This window comes from Coturnix japonica, chromosome 4, assembly GCF_001577835.2.
Source record: "Coturnix japonica isolate 7356 chromosome 4, Coturnix japonica 2.1, whole genome shotgun sequence".
In the NCBI taxonomy this organism is placed as follows: Eukaryota; Metazoa; Chordata; class Aves; order Galliformes; family Phasianidae; genus Coturnix; species Coturnix japonica.
In genome coordinates, this window is record NC_029519.1 from 24,273,320 (window position 1) to 24,289,988 (window position 16,669).

At 35.4% G+C, this 16,669-nt stretch overlaps 1 long non-coding RNA gene across 1 annotated transcript in view; it reads left to right on the plus strand.

Moving 5' to 3' along the window:
• Positions 1 to 16,669, plus strand: part of LOC116653425 — a 31,221-nt gene that overhangs the window by 10,110 nt on the left and 4,442 nt on the right. The window contains exon 3 of the long non-coding RNA XR_004307241.1: positions 1,567 to 1,730. This is a non-coding gene — a long non-coding RNA (uncharacterized LOC116653425). The remainder of the gene's footprint in view (positions 1 to 1,566; positions 1,731 to 16,669) is intronic.

Sequence of the window (16,669 nt, forward strand, 5' to 3'; positions counted from 1 at the left end):
TTTTTTCTTTCAGAGTGCCTGGTATGATGCCATGTTTTAGTTCTAGGAGAAAAACAGTGTTGACAGCACACTAATGTGTTTATAGTTGTTTCTGGGCAGTGTTGTACAGAGAACCGAGGCTGTTCTCAGCAAAGGCCCAAGGAGCTGAGGGGGAGTGGAATGGGGGCAGATGACTTAATCTGGCCAAATGGTATTCCATACCATATGACATCATACAGAAAGAATGTTAAAGATAGAAGAGAGTGAGATTTAACTCCTCTATTTTCTGGGAAGGTAGTTAGTTAACTGTGCATTGGTTGTAACATACATTCATAAATATATATATATATATATATATGTATTGTCATAACTGTTAAACTTTTCTCCATCTCTGTAGTTTTATCTCAACCTATGAGTTCTGGTTTGGTGCTTTTTGCAGTTTTTTCCCCCATCCAGATGGGAAGAAGCAGGGAGCAAGCACCTGCAGGGTTAAATGAGAACCGGTACGCTTCCAAATAGTTGCAGAAGAGTATTTATTGCAGTAGAATTGGAAGCAACTCTTAAAAGTAGGTTGTACTTAGGGTGGAAGTGGATTACCCTGACATTGTTTAGCTTTAGCTCCCCTCATAGCAAAGGCATTTTCAGCACATGGGCAGGAAAAGTCTAAAGAAATGCAAGGAAGACATTTTGAAAATGCATTATATAAACAAATATAATTTGATATTGTGACTCTGGAGAAACTTCACATCAGAATCTTGAGGAGTCTGTTCATAAAAACCTTTAGGCTAACGTTAGTTGGAATACTTCAAATGCAGATGGAGAACATGGTGTAGGCAAACCAGAATGGAAAGTACCTGCAATGAAGAGGGACACCTACAGCTAGATTGGGTTGCTCAGATCTCCATCCAGCATTTATCTGCATTTTTCTGAAATAAATATATAAGCTTGTCTAATGTTTGCAGTGATCTTGTCATTCATTAGAAAAAACTGGAAAAACAGTCATTGCAAATTCAAAGTTGTGACAAGAAGCATTTTTTTTTTAAATCTGTTTTTACTTCATCTGCCACAAGTTGGACTTAGTTTCTAGCTAATGTCATTGCTATTCTGTGATTCCCATGGGACTTTTCTTTAGAAATGAAGGTTGTGGAGCAGTAGCTAGCTGTGACAGCTACAAGCAGACTGTTCTTGGATAACTCAGGTTTTTGTAGGAAGACCTGTCAGAAGCCAGACAGGTTGAAGTATTTCACAAGCTGTCCATTTTCAGTAGCACATTAAGGAAGTAGTAGTGATAAAACTTGTTGAGAAAGAGCAATGCAGTGCATACTCTCTTGGCATTTGAGAGCTAATCACAGAAGGAGGATGCTCCTTGGGGATGTAGTTTGAGGAGATCAGAGACTAATGAAATGGGGTAGACAACAACTTCTTTTAAAGCACGAGATACTTTTTGTTTTTTAAGCAGATGTAACAGGCAGAATGTATATCTTGTTTGTGCACTTCAACTAAATGCTGAGCACTACTGTTGCTTTTTCAAATATCCGACTCAAAGAAACTGCTGAAATAGAATCATGGAATTTTTTTCTTCCCCAGGAGATTCTGAAGTTATCTGATACTCAAATAAGTCAACCTTGGAATCAGATACCACTTCAGCAGCGGGACTGCTCAGGGCCAAATCCAGCTGAAATTCCAGACTCCCCAGGCCATGGCTTTCTTCCTCTGCCACCAACTAGATACATAAGAATATTGCATCTAAGGTACAAGGCTCTGCCTTTTCCTTTTTAAAGCTTCATGAGGTTCTTCTAGCTTGTCACTGAGTTTCTTTTAACTTCTAGCTGTTCAACCCTTCTCCTAATTTAAATAATTTTATATTCTGCAGGCTGTTTTATGAATATGAAAGACATTGGGGAAATAAGAAAACTGTAGCTTGAAATGTGCAAGGTGGCTAAACTTGAGTAACATATTATGTAGAATGTAGCAAAATAAGTATATCGTAGCTCAAGTTATGACTCTTAAGCATAAACTGCTTTCTAATGCCATTGCAGAAGAGTCTACTGCAAAAATTGCCAGCACAGTAAAAAGAACTCAAAACATGCAAAATGATATCCTGGGGAAAGGGGGGGGGGGGAAGTTAAGTAAAAATAGAACTTTAAAAAACAAACAAACAAACAAAGCAGCCTCTCATGTTGTTTCCTACCACCAGCAGCACCAGAAGGTATTAAAAAAAACTCCCTCAGCCTCCCTCTAAAGGAGGCAGGTGGAAGCAGGGCTGCAGAGCACAAAAGCAGTCACCTGTGCTAGGTAAAAAAACAAACAACAACAACAACAACAAAGCAGCCGAAGAACTCTGTGACAGCAACCTCTTGCTAACCCCAAAAATGCAAGGTCAGAGCCTGGCAGTAGCATCTCCTTGCACACCTAGGAAAAGCAGGTGAGGTGGGGGCACTACTTGGAGTTGTTGCTTCATTAGTGCAGTGTGTAGGCAGGACTCAGACTTTTCTTCATGAGGAAAAAAACATTTCAACTTGTTCTTTTAAAACTTACTTTACTAGAATAAACCCGGGCCATCAAGGATGAAGGGATTTCTAAGGAGGGCACAAATACTTTCTACTATAACACATAGCAGAAGACTGGAAGTTGTACATTTGCGAGAAGCAGGACAGTGTGCTCAGTAAGCTAATAAACACTGCTGAGAGTCCAGCCACACTGTGAGGTTGACTGCATCCATGTGTTTTTTGAATCAGGGCTAGTTTGCATCTGGCTGCATCAGAGCTGAGACAAAACCAGCAGAAGTCAAATAAATGCAGCTATTGCAATCCAGATCATTCCAGATGAATGTGAGGCCTGATTATAATTATTTACTGCTCAACTAGTCATTGCACTGACTGCAAATTTCAGCAGCAGTGATTTTGCTCTTACTTCCAAATCATTGCCCAAAATATTGAGAACCATTTATCCTGGAGTGGTCTTGTGGCAGAGTGCCGTATCACTCCTCTGCGCTCAGTGCAGTGTGTTTCCATTGCATGACTTTGATTACTTCAAAAATATGCACCTATAGATTTATATATGTTGGAGGTTGCTCCATAAAAATGCTTCCTATGTATATCCCTGGAAAATATAACAGTAGAGCAAAATCTAAGCTGATAAACAGTAACTTTTTACCGTAGTCATGGCTAGTAGCTATGCATTTTTGCACTGGTAAAAATCTGCACCAGCAGAGATACCCTGCTGTCACCACTGCCACAGCTGCAGTGTGCCATTTGCTGCCTCACTGCACTCATATCGCTATTTGGTCTTCATAAATGTTTGCCAAGCATTGGTGAATGTCAGTGGGAACTGTTTTGTTCCATAAGGAGGAATTCAGTGATACACCTTTGCTTCATATGCTCCTGAGATAAATCAAATCTAGATGTAAATCTTACAAAATCAAACAAACAAGCAAACAAACAACAGAAAAACTGTGTACATTTTTATCATTAAAAGGCTGTGAAAAGCATTTGCCAAACATAGGAATCACAGAGGCAGAACGAATGCGTTGTTACTACAGAATTACATTTCTAGTCCTGACGGTAAGGAAACTTGGTGATTTAAAATCAAGAGTTTGGATTCTGGAATCCATGTGTGACTTCAGTCTGAAATGGAAAATGAGTGATTGTATATTCTTTAGGATTCCCTAAAACAATGGATTCTCAGGCAGTGTGTGGATCCCTTGAAGGCAGCCAGAATACTGTGTACCCTGGCCTCTTCTCCTCTCATGAGGCACTCTGATGCCCTTTTCTTTGAAATCACTAACATCTTTGTAAGACTCAGGTCTTCCATTAGGTGGTCAATATTCCTGCCTGGCCATTTAGTCAAGTTTCAGGTTTGTTTGTTTTTATCACTTGTACAGCCAAAAACTACCTATTCCAACCTGGGTAATTCTATGATTCTATGATTCTTATGCAGATGGGTCTTGACTATACTACGCAGATAAGCAAATATTATTTGCTAATTTAATTACTGCAGTCTATCTGATGGCTGTGTGGCATCGCTCTTTAGAGCATATAAAGAATACACATCCAAACCAAATCTCTGTCTGGATAGAGAACTGCTGGTCTAAATGTAGATAGAAGAGTAATATGAAATACATCTGACTCTAGACATTCCTCAGTTTAAATATTTACTTAAGAACCATATTTTGTCTTCAGACGAAGTGTCAATAGAGATGTGTGTAACAGTTTTCCCAGGGTAGACCTTCAGACTGGTTTTCCTGTGCAGGTTTAGGTTTCCAATAGCAGGGGCAGAGGGTATTCTGGGATGAGACTGTCATTAGCTCAGTGATTCAGAATGCATTAGAGTGACCTGGTTGTCCTAATTTTAAAAGTTATTTAAATTTTATGTAAATCTTTAAATGCCATTCTCTAAAAATCTGCATAATATGCTTTGCATTTTAGTTTTACTTGTCATCCACTTTTTTACATGAGCTGACTTCTTTTTTGCTGTCTTCCGGTACTCTGATGTCCTCCCAAGGGAAACTGGTATTAAACAGAGAGAGAAACGCCTCTTCAGCTTTATGGAATGCAATCTTACATCTTCCCTTTCTTGTTTCACTCTGTTCACTAAACAATTTTCAAATTGATGTGCGGCTAAAGCAGAAAAAGATGTCTTTTTCTTATCTCTGAAAAGAATAATCTGAAGCACAGACAATATTCAAGTGCTCAGGCTTGACTCTGACCTCCGTATTCATATTAGTGGAGGCTTATTCACCTTATTAAAATTAATCCCGTGTTCATGTCACTACCTGCACTTTATTTTATTATTTCTTATATTTCACATTCAGTAATTTTAATTAAATTTTATCTTTAATAAATCCATTATTCTTTGTTTCACCTCCTTCTCTGAATTACTAGGGAAGTTACATGATAAGGACTATCCTTTCCTAATTGGTTAGGACCACTTCCAGAGCAATTCTACCCTGAGTTGTTCCCGAAAAGCAAAACATTTCATATGTTACCAGAAAGTCAAAAGAGAAAGAGTCAGCATATTAGCGTGCTACTTCCTCAATCAAAGCAGATGATTTAATCTCCTCTATGACTGTATTTGCAAGTTAATGTCTACTATTTAAGGTTGGCACTGGTCTTTGATGAAAGAAATATCAGAATATCAGAGAATATTCTTTAAAAAGAGCCTGCTGGTTCTTCTTCTGCCTGGTAAAAACAAAGACTTCTCATGGGAAGATGGTAATGTATGATTTATTTATTTATTTATTTATAAACAGAGGACAGGAATCTAAGGAAGTAGAAATTTTCATCAGTGTTGGTGTGTGTTAATATACAAAATTCAGAACATCAAAACTCAGTTATGCTGGACATCTTCTCCCAGCAGGTCTCTTCTGCCCTGTGATGTGTTAGAAGGTATTAGAAGATAATAAACTGATCCTGGATACCTCAAGAAAATAATGGAGGGATTCAGACTTTTTAAAAATCTGTGCTACTTCAGTATTGCTAAATAACTAAAATATTTTGAAGGATGGCAAAGTTCTATATGTTTCTGAAGAATGAACTGATAACTAATCAGAGAATTATAGCCATAAGAAGGAAGCTCTGGAGATCATGTAATTCAGCCCCCCATGCTAAAGCAGGTACTCTAGAGTAGGTTGCAAAGCCAGATCACTTTCTGTCACTGAAACAGTCAAATAAAGTAACAGTGCTTCTGTTCAGACACCTGAGCTTCCAGGTGAGGATGAGGAAATGTGCCTCAGATACTAATGCTGGTAAATTTACCTTTCTACCCATACAGATAGAAAGAAAATAATTATTTAGGTATGTTTTGAGATATTTGAACAATCTGTCCTGATGCTACATTGGATGGACTGTGAGCATCTTGGTTATTCTCATATGCCATTCTATATTTGTTAAACCTTCATTTCTCTCCTTTCACACCTTTGTTCTGACTAGAAACATGGTGATAATGAAGTACTACTGACAGAAGGATTGTGTTAGTTGTCTGTCTGTTGCAGCTGATTCTTGACTTCATTATATTTTAGCTCTTTTTAATTTAACTCTCCTAATGACTTTGTTCGTTGTTTTCATTTAATGTTTGGCAATACTAGTCTGGAGATGAAGAATGCTTAAACATAAAAAAACATCACAGAGACTGTCAATTAATATCTCATTAATAAAGAAAACAACAACAAAATGAACAAGTAAACAAGGAAAATAGGCTAAGTGGAAAGGTGTTAATTGAGGAAGATCAATTGAGGAAGAGGTCTGAAAGATCTAAACAGAAGAGATTAAGAACATGGTGAATTTTTCACATGAATGCATTTGCTTTTTAGTTTGAGGAACTGGTTTTTTTTACAGTTGTGAAATGCAAGCATAAGTGAAGTCAACAAAATGTGTAAATGGAAAATGGACATTTAGGTCACTGGGTTGGTGCAGACAGAAAAGACACCTGGCTGAAAAAAATTATTTTTTCTTTTCAGATATTATTGAAAAAAAATTTGAGTCATTTCTATTAACTGAATGCCAAACCAGTGACCTGAAGCACAGAATAAAAATAATAGCAGTCAAGCTTTCTGCTTCTGTTTGAAGAAGGTTCTTTAATATGGTCTTCATATACTGACCATTTTACATGTTTTATATAATTCTCTTGACTGAGCTGTGTTAAATGCCAAAAATAGATGGGGAAAAAAAAAAAAAGTGAATATTTAAAAACATTTTTGTAAAATGAACAAGTGAGTTTGAAGGTAATGGAAGAAAGGAAGAGGAAAAAAAGGGAGAGAGAGAATCCTTCATGTACAAATACCATCTCTCTTATATACAATTAGGGCAATCATTAAAAAAATTGTTATCTTATGTGATAACTTTCAGGAAACAAGTTGATAGACTCAAGAGAGTTTACAGAGAAAAAAATTTAGAGTTGACTGCTAGCTGCGGTNAAAACATTTTTGTAAAATGAACAAGTGAGTTTGAAGGTAATGGAAGAAAGGAAGAGGAAAAAAAGGGAGAGAGAGAATCCTTCATGTACAAATACAATTAGGGCAATCATTAAAAAAATTGTTATCTTATGTGATAACTTTCAGGAAACAAGTTGATAGACTCAAGAGAGTTTACAGAGAAAAAAATTTAGAGTTGACTGCTAGCTGCGGTGCTATTAGCCCTTCTTGAAAATTCCATTTAATCTCATTCATTTTTTAAGGAAATTATTTCATACTGCTGTGTAGGTCTATCTATGATTAAACAGTAAACACGTAACCAAAATATAAAGTTAATTTTGAAGCATTATGTTTAAGAGAATTTTGTGTTTCACTTTTCGTGTCTGATTCCTGTTATTAACATAACTGAAGTATTATATGGCAATTTTTCCTCTTGTTTTCACTGAAACAAAATATTAAAAGTCTTTTGATCTCATTTTTAAAAAAAAGCTTTTTATAATCTTGAAGATATTTGTAAGAGAGGAAAAGCTATTTAATTGTGATTGTCACAGAATGAAAACAAAAAACAAAATAAAATAAAATAAAATAAAATAAAATAAAATAAAATAAAATAAAATAAAATAAATAGCATGATTACTTTTAGAGCTCTGGTCCCTTCAGTTGAATATGGATGTTTGGGCCGAATGGAAGAAAAATCTTGCAGTCACAGTTTTGTATTTTCTGTCTTTGCATATTTTAATTTCTAATGGCATCACATTAAACTGTTTTATTAAAAATAAATTGACTGAGCTAAAACAACCACAGCAACAACAAAAAACGACAGCAAAACATTCTTCTTCATTAACCATAGCGAATGAGGTGTACAGTATTTTTTCCCCAAGACCAATTTAATCCACGAACCATGCGTGCAAGCTATCAAAAGCTGTAAATTAGTGGTCACCTCAGGCATTAGAAATAAGAGCTGTGTTACAGGAGCTCCCATTGAGTCAGTCTTTTTCATCTTTGCTAATTAATGCTATTTTACCATTGCCTTATAATAAATAATTGAATCTATCATGTAGGACACGATTCAGAAAAGTGATAGCAAAAACTTTAGATTAGATAAACTGGATAATTTTCAAAGAAATCTTTCTCTGATTGGCTTCTCCTGTAAAGCTTTGAGTCATTAGAAAATAAACCATTATCTTGCTTTAAACAGTCTTTGAAACTCCATATTACCTGAAATCTTTAATTTATGTGCATATAGAAGATGTCTGACTGTAACTGAAAACCAAACAAACCAAAGATTTCACTCCTTAAAAAATCTAGGTAAGACATAATATGCTTCCCAGTGTGAAGATTGCACATTTGTACTCTGTAAGAATGCTGTGATATCGCAAGATTATCTAAAACAATGAAGCAACATTTGCTATTAAAAGAATGAATTTTATGTCTGTGAGATTTCAAACTAAGTAGAATTTCAGAAACTGTTGGATATATTGTCTAAGAAAAATCTTACGCTCCAATCAGCTGCTATCCCACACTGAGGAATAACATCATAACGTGATGCTTTTATACAGTGAATATGAGGTTAGCTTATGATGTAGAAAACAAGCACTACACCCATCTAACCAATGAACCAAGCCCTGAGCATTTTGCTGTTTCTCACTAGATTTTAGAGCATCTCACTTTGCACTAGTGACATCCTAGTATTCATTTTAAATAGTACAAAACACAACTTTTCCCATATTTTGAGCCACCTGGGCTAACAAAAGATTTTTTTCAGTCCCAGCTCTCACCTGCCCTTTTGTACACTCTAAGTAACACTGCAACAATTAGAAACATCTGCATAGCCCTCATTTGCAAGAGAGAAATTTGTACCATACTACAATTGTTAATATGAAGACTAGTTTTCTTAATCTGTGCTAAGTAAATACTGAATGTGCGTTTTCTAGGATTGGACCATGGATCTTCACTGCAAGAACACACTTTAAGAATTAATACAGTTATGGAAAAGAAAAACCTAATGGTAATTTGATAACCCTCTGCAGAATTTAGCAAGATGTCTAAGAATGAAATGTTGACATTTCTGCAGTTACTTTACATATAAAAGACGAATCTTTCATTAAAAGCAAAGCACTTACTTATTTAACATTCCTCAAAGGTGGGTCTAGTATTCTTTATTAGCTAAGACTCTATTGCCTTTGTCAGACTCATCTTCCCTGCAAAGGTCTCTGTCAACTATGAAATCCACTTAACGTAATTAGAATTCTATTACATTTAACAGTCTATGAATCAGACCAAAAGAGAATATCTTCTTGTTTCCTCATCATCAAACAAATGGAGCCTCCAACTCCTGTTGCACCTGAACTCCCTTTCACATTGTGCAAACCACAATTCAAGTAAGGATTAAGAACTCTCCTCAGCAATTTGATTTTCCATCTTACCTGAAAAGATAGCATGTAAAAGTGTTTCTGTTTGATTCATAATGGGAGTAAATCTCAGACTCTTTGCAAACAGGAAACCATTTCCCTCCAAATTTTTTATTATTATTATTATTATTATTTTTAATTTCCTGAATATATTCCAGTTTTGTCTAAGGAAAAAATACTTTTGGACATAATTTTTAGCTTTGGTTATGTCACAGAAGCAGCAGCCTACTAAAATCTAAAACTGTTAACTGATTTCTAGGACTATGATGTAGTAATAGAAGCTGAAGTACCTTAATGCATCAGATGCTGAATGTTTGCCATTTGATGGTGTTTTATTTTATTTTATTTTATTTTATTTTATTTTATTTTATTTTATTTTATTTTATTTTATTTTATTTTATTTTGGAAAAAAACAAAACAAAACAAAATCATCCCCCCCCCCCACAAAAAACAAGCCAGAATGAAGAGAGGTAGCTTGGCTAGTTCTGAGCCTGCATGGACTTAAAAACAAAAGGTCCCAAGAAATTATAGGCAGCTAGAAAATCAAAGAAGAGACCAGGTGGAAAATAGTGGGTCAAATGACTGAAAATCTTACTGTCTCTATTCTAGTGCCAGAAGTATGACAAATGAAAATAAGAAATGAGGAAATCTTAATGTTGTTTGAAAATGTAACTTTTCATCTGAATTTGTGATTTAGTAAGCATAATAGAATTTCATAAGACATGTCTTCTGACTGGAACACATTAACATTAAAAACTGATATCTTATTGATAAAGATTTGCATAAAATAAAATTAAAATATATTGTCCTGTGCTAATATTACATATGGAACCTTTGAATTGCAGACTATAAAATGAATATGTTCTGCCAGTAATCCCTGGAAAAAGAGTGGTTCCTTATCATTTGGCAGTGCAAGGAAGCAACCTTATCCTGTATACAAAAGTTTATGCAGGGACATATAAGCTCTTAATGTTATCCACGCTAGCTAAATTTGAACTCAAGTGAGTGCCTATATTGTAAATCACACTTTCAGTATGCTGTGTAGACATAACTTTGAGATCAAAGTGTTTTTTCCTTGTTTTGTAGTAACACAGCTTGACACTTTAAAGTATGAAACTGCTTCATTACAACACAAGAGACATCTTTGACTTTGAATCTCTGTGTCAGTGACTAGGATGAGTTCATCTGCACAACAATTCTATGGAGAAATTAGAAAGAGTGTGAGCTGAGAACTGGGAGCTGTGGCAGACTGACTCCTTCTGGGCACTCAGTCTACACTGACAGCCTTTCTGCAGTTTAGCTAAACCCTGCTTTCTCAAGTGGTAGAAAAGTGTTTTTAATAAGAACATGTAGCAGCCAGATCAGGGACTACTGTTTATAGTGGTGACCTTGATTGCTTCAGAAAAGAAGAGGGTTCAAGTAAACATTTTTCTCTTGACATTAGTTAAACTGACAAAAACATGAAAATGTGATAGAGTTCTGTAATGTGATTTTGAAATTCTAAATGTTAAGAGTTGTTTTCCTTTTATTTTCCTTTTATTTTATTTTATTTATTTTATTTATTACTCTGGAAATCTGATCAACATAGTAACCAATATTCCACTTATAGTTCTCACATTCTAAGCTACTCATTGTGTTTGCTCTGTATTGCCTAGGCAGACACTTGCAGAGTAATGCTCAGGGAAGGAAATATTTTGTGTTCATGCAGTTGCCCTGTAGTGTACTTACTCCTGATAGATTTCTTCATACAGCATTCATATCTCTGCTGACATACACATATAGCTTGCCTCACTCTCTTATTTATGAATATATTTTAGATTTAAATATGCCTATACTTTTTCCTAACTGCTTGCTATTGTTATGAATTGTTCAGGTGGCTTTTCTTAGCTAAGCTAATGCATACACAAGTGATGGTAGAGAAAAAGGGAGAAAGAGGGAGTCCAGCTTGCCATCTTATTTATGTATTTACTTTCTTTTAAACATGCCCATATTTTTCCCTAAGTGCCTGGAACTATATATGCAATAAACACTATTAATCAATAACCTTGCTCAAATCATTCAGTTCCTTCAACTCAGTGCTGTGAAACAAATGTGAGAAACTAAATAGACCTTGTAGAGTACCCTATAGTTCGATAAATCCAAGGCCTGTCTGATCACGGAGACAAGGTAATTTCAGCAATTGACATCTCATCTGCAGTGCTCTCCCTCTCTTTCCCTTCAGCTTCAACTGAAGAATTATGAACCTTGTTTCTTTCTTTCTTTCTTTCTTTCTTTCTTTCTTTCTTTCTTTCTTTCTTTCTTTCTTTCTTTCTTTCTTTCTTTCTTTCTTTCTTTCTTTCTTTTTCTTTCTTTTCTTTCTTTTCTTTCTTTCTTTTCTTTCTTTCTTTTTCTTTTTTCCCTGCTTTCAATTTATTTAAACTGTTATGACAAGAAAAAGGAGGAGAGGGAGTAAAAAAAAAAAACATTAAAAAAATTAAAAACATGAGAAGGAGTCACACTGTTTTGACACTGAAAGAGTACCACAAATAACTTAAATTTGCTCAGAAAAAGAATCTCAGACAAGCAGAAGAAGAATGAAGAAAATCTAAGTTGTAATCTCAAGAAAACAGTAAAATACAGAAATCCTGAGAGAGAAGAGCTTTACAAGAATGAAGAAAGAAGGAGAAACTGCCAGGCCTAAGTATAGTTATGTGTCTGAAGTGTCAGTATTTCTGAGTGTCTTTAAAGTCCTTCACACACTTTGTGCAGTTAATACTGTATTCAATAATACTCCATAGTGACTCTTCATCTCATAAATCTGAAAAAACAATATAAAAGTGGTTTCTTCTCATCAAAGGCTGAGAAGAAATAACAAATAACCATTTTTCAGCACCATGAACATAGCAAGAACTAGTTATAAAACTGCATTTTTCTCAGTTTAACCTTTATATTGTACAGACTTCTCAGTTGAAAATTCAGATTACTAAACTGAAAAATACAAATGCCAGTTGATTCATGTAGTAGGAGAACTGAGAAATTTGCATAGCTATGGCATATTTAGCAAGGAAGAACACTAGTAGAATAGACCTGATAAAGTGGAGAAAATTTATCACCATCTGCAATAATCAGTTCTGTATGTAAAAGCTGTTAAAAATGACAGGTAACAAGCATTTATGAGTTCAACTACTATTTATATATATATATAATTATTATTATTATTTTAATAGCAGTTTTATTATTTGGACACCTATAGCCTTTGAAATATAGTTCTTTTGTCAGTGGTCTTTAAACTGGGTAACGGAAAGCAAAGGCAAACTCTTTCCCTCAAGGTCCACATCTGTGCTAACACTTTATCTTTGAATTTGTGGGAGAAAGAAAACAGGCATGTGCCTCTGTCACATTTATGAATTTGTTTTCCCTTTAAGCATACCTGTATTTTTCTTAGTGTCAACAATGCATATGAAATGTTCAGATCAGTTTCAATATGATAATAACGTTGTATTGTCTTCATTTGTTGGTATTTCTGTAATGCTCAAGACTAACCATGGGCTAGGCCTGTTCGGTACAAACTGAGTACAAATTATTGTTGATCCAACCAATCTGATTTTGCCTATACCTTCTCACATCCTGTAATAACATTATCCTCAAAACCTACTTTTCATGACTATGTTCAGAGTTTGAATTCTGTGACCTCATAATTTATTTCCCTTACATAGACTCCACAGTTTTGAAATGTATCTATATATAGACACACACACACATATATATGCATTAAACAAGACACACTTGTTAACTTAACTTGTTTGTGTTATACTGAATAATATACTACAGACAATAAATCACATTGGCAAATCCATTACTTATTTGTATGCACACAGATTGAAGTTTTTCTGTCAAATTTGTATTTTGAGCACTGCAGTCTAGATTTTCAGGTTGATAGCATTCAAACAAAATGGAAAGCTGAGAACTGAAATGCCTGTTTGCCTTTGGGGATGCCACAACAAATTAGTAAGGCAATCTGGTTTTATAACAATGCTTTCTGTTGTTATGACAGTTACTGTTTTTAAATTCTTTATGAGCTTTCATCTGGGCACTATAACCACAATTCTTTCTTGCTTTTGAGGTACACTTCCCTCATTTCCCATGTCTTTCTACGCCGTGCCAGCCTGGTCCCTCATGAATCAGAGAATCCTGAGAATAGTTCAATTTTGTGGAACACTGCCTGTGTTCCCAAGGCATCCTCTTGGTGGATGGTGGAGATGCTATGTCTGTCCATACTTGCCTCTGGCTGCAGCAGTGGTGCTGCAGGGAATAAACTGACTATACAGTACTTATGGATTAGGCAGGAAAACTATTGGAGGCCTATTTTAATTGGTTTGTAGCTGGAGCATACTGTCAGTGGGGCACGAAGTTTCTGTAAAACAACAAGTGGAGCATGTGGAAGGGGGTGGTTTTGTGATTGCCCTTTAGTATCCTGTTAAGAAATGTGACCAATAGTACTGATCACTGACCCTTCCAGCTTCAGACTGAAAATGGGCAGGTTAAATTATGATGTCCTTATCCTAGCCCTGCAGTTGCTTCTGCTCTCTCAGCTCTTGAAGATGATGGTTGGTTAGTTGGTCCTCAGACAAGCAGTTCTTCAGATGTACATTGCATTTTTTCATTTAATTAAACAAACAAACAAACAAACAAACAAACAAAAACAGCTGCTGAAGAGGTCAATCTGAAGATATGAAGTGACCATTTGTAGTAACGAATAGTAACCTTCAGACTGTGTAGATGACACTGCCCCACGTGGCTGTGTTCTGCAGCTCCCTATCTCAAAATAAGACTCAATAAAACAGCTGACCCCAATCTCACTCCAGGTTCACATACCCAGTGACTGATTAAGTCTCGCTAGATTGTAGAAGCCTTCATACCCTAACAAACGGCATCATTAGCTGATTTTCATTCCAGAACCAAAGCAAATAAAGCAAGAGCTGAAAACAAACAAAAATATATTAAGCTGACAAAAATTCTCCAGTGGGAAATGGAAGACAACTAGAAACAATGATAATAACATTTTCATGTGCTTTCATTACATGAGCAATTTGGGGATGTACTGCACAGCTCGGAAATATTTTAGATTGCTGGGTATGTACCATAATTGCTAGTTTACAAATATGTAGATCCTCTACCACAGTAGGTGTTTGGTTTTTTGTTTGTTTGATTGTTTATTTTCATTATAAACAATTCTAGATCAAATGTTTTCCTTTTAAATGGCTCAAAGAAAATAGTGCTATCCAGAAACAGTGTTAACTTTCATGGTTGCTCTGATGAGGATTACCAAAGCACAGTGTCATTCTGGCATTTATCAGTATGTGATCTTAATTTCTGTAGCAAGATGAATTAGTCTTGCTCTGCATTAAGTCAGTCTAATGCAGGCTATGTATATTTAAAAATCTAAGTAAAAAGCTGAGTAATCTGGAACAACAGTTACAACAGATGCTTACAAAGGCGCTAGAATTAAATAGCAATTATTTTTTCCTATTATGTTTATCTAAAAAAAAAAAAAAAGATATGCACAACTTATTTTGAATATTTGTCTATGTTTTTAAGTATCATATCAGCAGTCACCAAATCTGCGGCTTTGGTGTAAAAATAAATTCTCTTCATTAAAGTAGATCATTTTAGGTGAAATGAAAGTGTAAGATGCACATTTATGGAGGCTGCCTCTGCACTTTGGCCACCCACATATGCTTAGTCCACAGGGTGAGTCGTCCCCGTCCCCCCTCCCCACTCCCATCCCTCCCCCAATGTACGTGCTGTGTGAATATTAAATTCTCACTTTCACTTTACTAGCGTGCCTCCACTATTTTCCCTGGAAGACATAGCTTTTTTCTGTACAAGTACCAATACTAACTAAAGAGCTGGGCTTGGCATTTCTGGTATTACTCTGAAAAATAAGGGAACTTGACTTAACTTTTCATAACTTAGTTTAATTAATGCAATTAGTCTAATCACCAACAGTGTCAAAAAACTGTTGATCTCCCTATCTTCATAATGTTAAATTATCAGAAATTTCTTTGTTAATCCTTCCAGCATTAATAGCAATGTGCTTTAAACCAGATTTTGGAACTAAAATCTTTTCATTTTCTTGCAATGTCAAAGCCATACATTTAAAAATAAATAAAGAAATAGCGTGCACAATGTCAGAATAAACGTTTTCTATGAAACACATAAAGAATCATCTTTTAATTGGAAACTCTAACCCAGTAGGGGTTTTAGAAATGAAGTTGATTACATAAATAAAGATTTGTTTGGGATGGTTTGTTTGCAGAAGATTTGAAAACAAAGAGGTTATGAAAAATATGAATATATTTATATTATTTGTGTTTTCTCTTACATCCCCTGTAAATAGTGTCCTGTTAAGACATCCATTTGGTGTAATACAATTACTACATTAAAATTTATACTGTTGATTTAAGGATGTCTGCTAAAACTGCCAAAGCCTCCTGCTTGAACCTTCTGTTACTTTACGCTATTTAATGTGACTTTATTATCTTAACTGGTTTTAAAATTCATCTACAGATACACAACATATTTGAATGGCTTTTTTCTTATATAGACAATTCACATGAGATGGCAATGATATAACTTAATTATGAAAAGACTGTAAGCAAAATGCTAAACATGGACATATCTGTTCAGTACTGGAGAACTGCCAGCCATAAACCCTATAATTTAAAGAAGCTTAGGTCTCCAATTTGTAGCCTAGGCTTGGCTTTTGTTATAATGACATTTTTGTGTTTGTTCTATCCTATTGCTTTAAAGCCTTTAGATATGGACCTAAGGACTCCATCACACTAAGGCAAGAACAAATTCAGAAGAGATTTCTTAGGCAATGCCTAGAAGGAAAGGACCAGGACAAAACACTTGAAACTAAGCTGATCATAATGATTCATTCTGACCACCTAAATGATGACTGTTCTGTAGACCAAAAATAGTTCTTGCTGGTTACTACAGAATATAAATGCAAAAAAAAAAAAAAAAAAAAAAAAGATAATGAAGTGCAGTAGGCCTAATGATTGGTAATTGTTTTACAAGATTTTCTGTCCGGGCAAATAAGCCATGGCCTTATGTTTGGGAAGTGAGTCTAAAACGAAGCTTGATGAAAATAAGCAAGCATCTGTTCTATTGAGGGTACAAACCACAAGCAAAGATTCATTATAGCAGTGTATGGGAAATTGGTAATCACCACCTGAACTTCTGATCAATCAGCTGAGGCAAGTGTTGGGTCAGCTGTGGGAGCACAGGTGAGAGTAATTTAGCTGCGCTCCCGGAAGGGGTGGAGCTTGACTCCACCTCCTCCAGACCTCATTTAAGGGCTGACCACCACTAAGGCAGCATC